The sequence below is a fragment of the Choloepus didactylus genome, chromosome 1, assembly GCF_015220235.1.
Source record: "Choloepus didactylus isolate mChoDid1 chromosome 1, mChoDid1.pri, whole genome shotgun sequence".
NCBI classification, from domain to species: Eukaryota; Metazoa; Chordata; class Mammalia; order Pilosa; family Megalonychidae; genus Choloepus; species Choloepus didactylus.
Window position 1 is genome coordinate 158,339,395 of NC_051307.1, and position 11,310 is coordinate 158,350,704.

The window sequence follows — 11,310 nt, forward strand, 5'->3', positions numbered from 1 at the left end:
GCTGGTAGAATAAAAGGGAGAAAGACATTAAGCATATCACAAATATAAACATAAAATTATAACTGTGATAAGTGGCACAAAGGAGAGATTCATGGTGATGTCATATCATATAATAGGGGGGTTTGGTCTAGTCTGGGGAGTTCAGTAAAGTTTATAAGCAAATGGAAATTGAACTGAAATGTGAAAGATGAGTAGAAATTCACTAAGCAAAAAGGGGTGGGTGGTTGCATTGTCTATAATAGGAAAAAACTTTAGAAACAACCTAAACGTCCAACAATAAGAGGTTTGTTCAATAAATTATAGTATGCCCATTTATTGGAATAGTATGAAGCCATTTACAGAGTTAGATAAATGTGTATACTTGGGTTGATATGAAAAAGGAGGCCATAAAAAATGTTTGGCATGATTTCATTTATATAAAAATGTATGCATAAATAACTGAATAAAATGTCTGGAAGGATATACATCAAAATTTTAACAGTGCTTATTAATGGAGGAAGGAACTAAAGTGGGTCTTTAAGTTTCTACTCTCTTTCTGGGCATGTGTTACATTTATAATCTGAAAGAAAAATCAAGAAATAAATGTTCATTTTTAGAAAAGAAAGCATTGATTAAAACCTGTTCTATTTTACAGAAATAAAGTATATCCAAGACATTTCCTGCAATTTTGGTTGTGATCTCAGGAGGATTCAGTTGGTGATAGGTCACACCAGGGAGCAGGAGAGTCTCGGCTGGGATATCAAGGGGCTTGAACTTTGGTCCCACAGAAGTTCCAAATCAGCTGACTTGGGAAGGGGAAGAAGCTCTTTCCTTCCCATCCACTCCAGGCTGCAGACGGTGAATCTTGGGCCAGGAGGATGGCACCTGGCACCTCCTTTCATGGACTTGTCCTGTGCCAGAGAAGGGACAGCTCTTTAGGTCACTCACCTTTCTTTATGAACCATCTGCTTCCTTCAGCTGGACATTATATAGTCCAAAGTTTGCTATGAATTTTTTCATTCGATCATCGTATTTACTCTCAAATTTATTCACTCTATCTTAAACATGCTGTGCTGGTTTGAAACTATTTTGAACCCCAGAAGAGCCATGATCTTTTAATCTAGTCTTGTTGGTGGAACTTTTTGATTGAGTGTTTCTGTGGAGACGTGACTCACCCAACTGTGGGCAAAACCTTTCATTAGATTATTTCCGTTGGGGTGTGGATGCTGCCCATTGTATGTGGGTCTTGATTAGTTCACTGGAGTACTTAAGAGAGCTCAAGAACCAACACAGATGCTGACACTTGGAGATGCTTGGAGATGCAGACAGAAGGACATTTGGAGATGCTAAGCTAAGAGATGAAGCCCAGAGTTTGCCCTGGAGAAGCTATGAGAGGACACCCAGATGCTTAGAGAGAAACACTCTGGGAGAAAGAAGCAGGAGCTGAGAGAGAAGAGTAAAGACAGAAGCCCAGAGATGTTTTGGAGAAAGCCATATTAAAACACAACCTAGGAGCAAAGGACCAGCAGACGCCAGCCACGTGCCTTCCCAGCTGACAGAGGTGTTCCAGATGCCATTGGCTGTTCTTCAGTGAAAGTATCTTCCTGTTGATTCTTTAGTATGGACACTTTTATGGCCTTAGAACTTTAAATTTGTAACCTCATAAATCCCCTTTATAAAAGCCAACCCATTTTCTGGTATTTTGCATAATGGCAGTATTAGCAAACTGGAACCAGGATTCTCTGGTCTTACCATGTTCCCCATCATCCAGAGGTAGCTGGGTTGATAGAACAGTGGAATGACCTGTTGAAGGCTCAATTATGGTGCCAATGAGGTGGCAATACCTTGCAGGGCTGGAGCAGTGTTCTCCAGGAGGCTGTGTATGTGCTCAATCAGTGTCCACTCTATGGTGATGTTTCTCCCATAGCCAGGATTCATGGATCCAGGAATCAAAGGATGGAAATGGGAGTGGCACCACTCTCTACCACCTCTAGTGATCCACTAGGAAAATTTTTGCTTCCTGTCCCTGCAATGTTGAGCTCTGCTGGTCTACAGGTCTTAGTTCCAAAAGGAGGAGTGCTCCTACCAGGAGACACAACAATGATTCCATTGAACTGGAAATTAAGACTGCCACCTGGCCACTTTGGGCTTCTCATACCTCTGAATCAACAGGCAAGAAAGGGGATTACTGTACTGACTGGGGTGATTGATCCTGATTATCAAGGGGAAATAGGACTGCAACTACACAATAGAGGTAAAGAAGAGTTTGCCTGGAATATAGGAGATCCTCTAGGACATCTCTTAGTACTACCATCCCCTCTGATGAAAATCAATGGATAACTGCAACAACCCAATCCAGGCAGGACTATCAATGGCTCAGAAACTTTAGGAATGAAGGTTTGGGTCACCCCACCAGGCAAAGAACCATGGCCAGCTGAAGTGCTTGCTGAGGGTAAAGGGAACATGGAATGGGTAGTGGAAGAAGGTAGTGACAAATATGAACTACGACCACATGAGCAGGTACAGAAATGAGGACTGTGATGTATTTAAGTTATAGGATATCAAGTTTAACAGTGAATGGTACCCAAGGACGTGCACCCTATTCTGGAGAGATTTAGTGCATTTCTGGTTGTATGCAGGACAGTTGAGTATTGTTAGGTGAAATATATGTCTGTTATTGTGTTCTATTTAGAGATTAAGTATGGTTTAACATGGTGAGTATAGCTGCCAAGTTGACAAGGGGTGGAATGCGATGCTTAGGTTCATATGTCAGCTGGGCCAGGTGATGGTGTCCAGGACTGTTACTGCAAGGACATTTGTGGCTGGTTTATTAAATCATCAGTTGATTGATTGCATCTGTGGCTGATTACATCAATGAAGGGAGTGTATTCTGCAATGAGAGAATTCAGTCTGCTGGATTTAATCCAATCAGTTGAAGACTTTTAAGGGAGAAAAGAGAGAACCTTCACTTCTGCTTCATCCAGCCAGCCTCTCCTGGGGAGTTCACTAAAGACCTTCATTGGAGTTGCCAGCTTGCTGCTTGCCCTATGGAATTTGGACTTGTGTATGCCCACAGTTGCGTGAGATACTTTTATAAAATGTCATATTTATGGATATCTCCTCTTGGTTCTGTTTCAGCCACTCACTCATTTATATTTATTCATTTATTCATTCACTCACACATTCACAGATAATTCATTTTCAGCCAACCTTTATGTATTGGGCATTGTGGGGATAGAGGCAAAAGGTTTAGAATCTAGGGCTGTCTGACTTGCCCAAGGCACTGCTCAGCTCCCTTTTCCTTTTCCTGTAGCTTCTACTTTCTTGTAGCACTCAAGCTATCTTATTAAGTTAAAGTTTGTGGTTCAGTAGCCCCAGTGAGGCCTGAGATTCTGCATGTCAGACAAGCTCCCAGGTGATAACTATACTGCTGGTCCTCAGACCACACTGAGTAGCAAGAGTGTAGGTCAAAGCTGTCCAGCAGACACATTAGGGTGGCCAGATAAAATACAGCACACCCAGTAAATTTGAATTTCAGGTAAACAATGATTTTTTTTTTTTTAGTATAAGAATGTCCCCCAAATTGCAAGGGACATATTTATACCAACAATTTACTAAATATACTAAAAAATTATTTGTGTTTATCTGAAACTCAAATTTAACAGGACAATCTGTATTTTTATTTGCTAAATCTGGCAATCCTGTATATGATCTGAGCCACAAATGTAAGTCACGAATGTAATTTTAAATTTTATAGAACCCATATTTTAAAAAGTAAAAAGAAACAGGTGAATTAATTTACTTAATATATTTTATTTGCCCCAATATATCCAAAATACCATTGCAACATATAATTAATAAAAAAATTATTGAGATATTTTACATTCTTTTATTTGGTACTGCCTTGGAAATCTGATATGTACACTTAAAGCACATCTCAATTCATGCTAGCCACATTTGGAGAATGGCTAATGGCTCCCGTACTTGAACAGTCCGGTTCCAGATCGCCCCTAGATACTCTTGATTTCATTGGCTTCGGTCCTGGACACTTTATAAAAACTCCAATGATTCCGAGCAGGTTGCGCACCACTGCTCCGTAATGGCTGCGGCAGCTGCCACACGAGGGAGCCAGCCCCTCAGCATACGGGCTCCTCACAGCACCTAAAGTCTTCTCGCTAGGCAGGCACTCGGGACAGGCTGGGCGAATCCCCTGCGGGGCACCTGGAGCTATCCCCCTGCTCTTCTGCACACTTGCTTTCCCACCCAAGTATCCCAACCCCCACCCCGCCCCAATCCGCCTTCTGGGCCAGTCCTGCAGATTTCTGTCAAGTTGCTCCATAATTCTGCCTTTTACCGGCAGTACCTTGAACCCCCTACCCCCCATGCCCTCTCTAACCCCACCGTCATGAGCTCCTTTCTCCTTTAGCTGTGTGATAAAGGTACAAACACTAGGAGTCCTACCGATTGGGGTCTGAATCCCAGCTCTGGCACTTGCTAGCTAAGGGACCTGTAGCGCATCACGTTAACAGCTGTAAGCTTCCTGGCCGCAGTGGAGATAATACTGATCTCACAACCGTGTTAAGGGAGGACAGCACGTGATAATATACATAGAGCAGTGCCAGGGAGGGCTCCTAATAAAGTAAAGCAAAGTAGATGCTGAGGAAATAACAGCTTATTTCCCCCGCCTTACAAATTTGCTGGAGGTAATGTGACGTGCCTCATATACTAGTTCCCAAGCTTGAGCGCACCACGGGATCCCCTGGGAGCTTATGAACAAATCCCCTTTCCTGATCGTCTATCAGAGAGATTCACATTCAGTAGATTAGGGGATTGGGGGGAGGTCAAGGATTATGAACTTTTAAAAAATTTCCAGGTGATTCTGAACAACCAACTTGATTCTGGCTTGTGGGTTGTTGTTTGGAAACTGTTGACATGTGGGAGGAACAGGGGTGTTGGAATCAGGTGGCCTGGGTTCAACTTCTTGCTTTGCCATTTACTCAACTTCTCTGCGCCTCAGTTATGCCATTTGTTAAACGAGACCAATAGCACATCCTGCTCAGGAGGTGATAATGTATATAAAGCGCCTGGCAGGATAAGGGCTGGGTAGGCATAGTCCTGCCCCTCCCCTATCCTCCCTCTTTCCTAATTCCCTGTGCTACCTGCCATCACTTGCACAGGTCATTCTTCCTTACCTTTCACACACTGTCCATCCCTTTCCTGCCACTTGGGAAGTCTTCCCCTCCTATCTCAGTTGCTGCTTGGAACTGAGTCCCTAAATTAACAGCCACGCCTGCCTGCTTGCCTTTGACTTTGTCCTATTGTTCCTTTCCTGGTTTCTCATTCAGTTTCTTTGAGCAATGAGTTTACCACTGGACCAGTTCAAATAAGGCCTTTACTATCCTCTCACCACTCCTCCTATCCTACCCTTCTCCCAAACCCTAGGAACCCAACTTGGCTGTCAGACTTTATGGGGATGGTGGTGGGGGTAGGTGGGAAGTGGGATAGGAAAGAGGAAGAGGAAAATTCTGTGCATATGAAAGCAAAGACAGCCCCACCTTCCTTTTCAGTTGCAGACTTCTGGCCTGTAACAGGTTTGCTGTACAGTAAAACATATAAAAAACAAAGCTAAAAGAAAAATGACAAACTGGGGGGAAACAGGCAAAGAGTTAATATCTTAGTTCATCTCATATGTAAATATTATTAAGTCAGGTTTGGAATTTTGATTAATATATAAACCAAACATTCTGATTTTTAATTGAGACTGTAGTTATAACTTAAAGTGACTGTAGGATTGTCTACAATGTCGCAAGAATAAGCTAAAAAGTCATGAACCTGCTGGAGTTTTCATCAAGGAGTAGAGGAAGTTTGTACCCACTGACCAAGTTTTAAAGTGATGGTAAAAGACCTTCAATAAAATTGCATTTTAATAGGTCATTAGTGGAGCCTATTCAATGTACTGGTCATGCCCTGTTTTCTGTAACCTCTTTATTTTTTACTTAATATATCATGGAATATATATAATTGTTTTCCATCACATTAAGATTTACCTCAATCTTTTGAATGACTGCATAATACTTCACTTGTGGTCGTATCATGGTTTATTTAATCAATATCATATTAATGTAAGTTTAGATGGTTCCTGTTTTTTTAATTATAAAGAACAATGGTTTTTATGCCTTAGAGCATTAACCTTTCCTACTTGTTTCATTATTTCCTTAGGAGAAATTCCCAGAAGTGAAATATATGGTATGAACATAAAAAAGATGCATGTTTAAAATTTTGATCATATTCTTCTCTTAAAGAGTTAGATCAGCTTGTACTCTTGCTAACAAACTGTATGCTTAAAGGACAATTTTCCATACCCTTGAAAACTGAGGATATCAATACTTTTATTATTTTTGAGAAAGAATAGATAGATGTTCCATTTTAACTTGCAGTACTTCAGTTATTATCCACCAGTAAACATCTTTTCCTATAATGTGGACATTTCGATTTCTTGTCTTTTGATTTGCATGCTCATGTTGGTGAGTAAAGGTTTAATCAGATTAACAATTCTGTTACAAGGTTGTGTTTTAATATCTTCTTTTAGTAAAATTAATGTCAACTTGGTGGACAGGGGTTTCTGCCCCCCAATTATGTATAAATTAATGCCTTCAATTACAGTTTTAGAGTAGAACACTTCTAAGATACTTATCTTCTGTGTAACTCAAGGTTTTACAGGGTTTGTATTTTTTTTTAGAAGCGTATGAGTGAAATGGAAATAAGCTTGTTAACATGGTGTTTATGGGGGCGTGCTACCTTTTCTGTGCTTATCCACTCAATTCTAAAAGGCAGGCAGTTCAGATCTATCAGAAACAATCAGTGGAGGTATTTATAAAGATGCAAAGGGATTTTTAAATAAGATTGAACTTGTTCTTTCACCATACAGTTAGCTTATATATATATGATTATACATGTGCAGACGGGTTCAGTGATCAATTTCAATTTCTTCTTCACTAAGGAGCTTGTTGGAAACTGTTCACCTGGGACAGTTAATAGATGGCCAATTCTAGACTGTTTGCAGTGGCAGGTTTCTGGGGACCCTGTTCCGTGTGTCTCAGCAGTTCTGGCGGTGCCCATGACATCTTAGACTAGGTCCCCTATTTGGTGTTGACAGACATGTCCTGCTCTTTTCTTCGTGCTTCCGTTTGGTTTAGGGGCCCAGCTGTTATGAGGGTAAAGCTTAGGGTTTTTGCTTCCCTCTGGTATATTTTGCAAAGTGCACTGAAGGAGCTGAATCCATCAAGTGCGAGCAGATGACCACTCGTTTTCCCAGTGTCCACTCAAACCCTGTGTTGGGATAATTCTTTCCCTGCCCTGGGATAACACCCCAAGCAGGCCCCATAGCTTTCCAGTCGTTCTTAGATGGCAAAACATCCACAAATCATACTAATAGAAAAAAAAGATCATATTTCAGTAATTAATATGTCCATTCCAACAGTGGTAAACCTAGTCTATTTGACACCAAGAGAGAACTATTTGTTAACGTTTCCTTCCTCTCCTTGACCAAATTATTTTTGATAATAATATTATGAATGAAACAAATAATATTAATGGCCAAAAAAAGAAATATGAACAGTGAAAATTTCTTTTATTAAGCTTTGTATATCTAATCACACACACACAAAAATATTATATATAGAAAAGGAGGAAAGAAAGGAATACTTTCTATTTACATTATTTTTTGTGATTAAACAGGCAAATTCTATTAATCAAATTTAAGAATTTTATAAAAACTCAATAGTATTGTAGAAAGTACCAGTGTCTATCATAAAGTCTTTCAACACTTTGGGCAGACAGCATCTTAAGGCATCAAGTATAAAGATTTGTTTTCCTGTTCTTAAGTGCCAGTTATCACTAATTTTCATGCAAAAATTTTTTTTCTACTGCAGTTAAAGGGCCATTAATGGTCAGTTGAAGAGGGAAATGTTTGGCTTTCCATCCAAGGAAAGGTGTTGATGAAAGTGATGCAAAGTAAATAAAAATAGCAGCCGCGTAAGTCTGCTTGACACTGCATCCAAGTAAAGGACAATAGAGTAACTTAAAGAAATATGTGCCCATAGTTAATCAATTCATATTTTCCTATTTGGCATTACATGAGGCACAGGTACTAGCTAGTTAGTGTCTAATATTGTACTTTTGTAGCAGAAACACAGCTAAACCCATAGTGCTAAATACTGACAGCATCAGTACCTGCTCATAAACTGCATCAGTGTTTATCTTTCAGTCTAGCATGCTGACTATATACTCCTATGCTTTCATTTTGAAGTACTTACAAATTTACAGGACAGTTACAGAAATAATTCAAACCCTGTAAAGAGAACTCCAACATTCCCCTACCCACCCACTTCCAGATACCCAGATCCACCAATTTTAACATTTTACCATATTTGCTGTATCATTCCATCATCTATCTATCTATCTATCTATCTATCTATTTTCTGAACACTTTAGTGTAGATTGTATACATCATGCTCCTTGAACCCTTAATACTGCTATGTACATTTCCTAAGAACAAGCACATTCATTTATATAACCACTTACGCATAGTTATCAAGTTCAAGAAATCCAACACTGACACAAGGCTTACAGTCTATACTCCAGTCCTTTCATGTACCCCAATAATGTCCCATTGAGCCATCTCTCCTCCTTTGCTAGATTCTACCCAGGATCACATATTGCATTTAACTATCATTGTCTCTTTAGTTGCTCCTTTCTTTCCTTCTTTCTTTCCTTCTTTCCTTCTTTCTTTCTTTTTCTTTCTTTCTTTCTTTCTTTCTTTCTTTCTTTCTTTCTTTCTTTCTTCTTCTTTCTTTTTTTCTTTCTTTCTTTCTTTCTTTCTTTTTCTTTCTTTCTTTCTTTCTTTTCTTTCTCTTTCCTTTCTTCCTTTCTTTCTTTCTTTCTTTAATTGTGGGAACATATATACAACATAAACTTCACCATCTCAACCATTCAACCATTTCCAAGCACACCACTGGACAGGATTAATCAATTCACAATATTTCAGTACCCTCACCACCTTCCATTACTAAAACTTTCCCATCTCCCCAAACAGAACCCTACATCCATTATGCACAAATTCACCATTTCCTCTGCCCCCTGCCCCTGACAACGTGACTCTAATTTCTGTCTCTATGAACTTGCAATTCTCCAATATTTTCTTTGTAGTTACCACGGGGCTTAAATTTAACATCCTAAATCTGTAACAATCTCTTTTGCTTTGATACCAACTTAACATCAATAGTATACACAGAGTATATTCCTATACCCCTCAGTCTCCCACCTGTCACAAATTACCTGTTTAGCAGTTATGAGTCCAAAACCACTGATTCATTATTACATTTTATGCATTTGCCTTTTAGATCCTGTAGGAAGTAAAAAGTGGAATTATAAACCAAAAGTACAACGGCACTGGCATTTATATTTATCCATATTGTTACCCTCACGGAGAGCTTTATTTCTTCATGTAGCTTCAATTTATTGTCTAGTGTCCTTTCCTTTCAACCTGCAGAACTCTTGTTAACATCTTTTGTAGGGCTGGTCTAGTGGTGACAGTCTTCCTCATCTTTTGTTTACTGGGAATGTCTTAATCTCTTCCTCATTTTTGAAAGACAATTTTGCCAGACATGGAATTTTTGATTGGCAATTTATTGCTTTCAGCACTTCAAATGTTTATTCTCACTGCCTTCTTGCCTTCATGGTTTCCAATAGAAATTGGGTACTTAATCTTATTGATGCTCCCCTGTACATGTCATGCTACTTCTCTCTTGCAGCTTTCAGGATTTTCTCTTTATCTTTGACATTTGATAGTTTGACTATAATATGCTGTGGCATGGGTCCATTTGTGTTCATCCTGTTTGGAGTTTGTTGATTGTCTTGGTTGTGTATTTACATGTCTTTTGATAAAGTTGGGAAGTTTTCAGCCATTATTTCTTTGAATATTCTCTCTGCTTCTTTTTCTCTTTCTTTTCCTTCTGGAACCTGCACAATGTATATTTGGTATACTTGATTGTGTTCCACAGGTTCTTTAGTTTAGTCTCTGTTCACTTTCCTTCATTCTTTTTTCTTTCTATGCTTCAGATGGAATGATTTCAATTGTCTTATCTTCAAGTTCATTGATTTTTTTCTTATGCCAGGTTCAATCTGCTGTTGAACCTCCTTAAGGAATTTTTAATTTCTGTTACTGGTGTTCCAGTTTGCTAATGCTGCTGTTGTGCAAAATACCAGAAATAGACCAGCTTTTATAGAGGGGGTTTATTTGGTTACAAATTTACAGTTCTGAGGCCATAAAAGTGTCCAAACTAAGGCATCAACAAGATGATACATTCACTGAAGAATGGCTGATGACATCTGGAACACCTCTGTCAGCTGGGAAGGCATGTGGCTGGTGTCTGCTCTTCCTTTGCTCCCAGGTTGCATTTCAAAATGGCTTTCTCCAAAATGTCTCTGGGTCTCTCAGCTTCTTCAGCTCCTGTGCATCTAAGCATCGGGGTCCTCTCTTAGCTTCTCTGGAGCAAATTCTGGGCTAACATCTCCAGATGTCTCCAAGCATCTCCAAGTGTCAGTGTCAGTGACAGTGTCAGCTCTTAGCTTCTCTCCAAAATGTCCCTCTCAGCTGCTCTGAGCTCCTGTTTGTGAGCTCTTTTATAGGACTCCAGTGATTAAATTAAGACTCACCCTGAATGGATGGTGTCCGTATCTCCATGGAATAATTTAATCAAACATGTTGCCCACAATTGATTGAGTCACATCTCCATGGAAACAATCAAAAGATTCCAACTAATCAACACTAATATGTTTGCCCCCACAAGATTGCATTACACAATATGTTTTTTTGAGGGACATAATTATATCCAAACTGGCATATGTGGAATTCAGCTGTTTGGTTCCTTTGCATAATTTCCATCTCTCTATTGATATTCTATTTGTGTTCACCTATTGTTTTCCTGATTTCCTTTAGTTCTTTGTCCATGCTTTCCTTGCACATACTTAGGGCTTTTTTTTGTCTTTGCCTGGCATGACCCAGGTCTGTTCCTTCTCACTGATAGTTTATAATGCTTTAATCTTCTCCTTTGCCTGGGCCATTGCTTCCTGTTTTGTGACCTTTTGTTGAACCTGAATATTTTGATAGTTTAATGGTCATTTAGATGAAATTTAGTCTCTGAGGCATCTGAATTAAGCTTGTATCCAGCTAGTATTATGATATAGTTTTTCTTGAATGCCAAGAGCTTTAAAAAAATAAAAAAAGAAAGAATAAAATAAAACACCTTTCCTGGTGTTTGCAGATTGGCT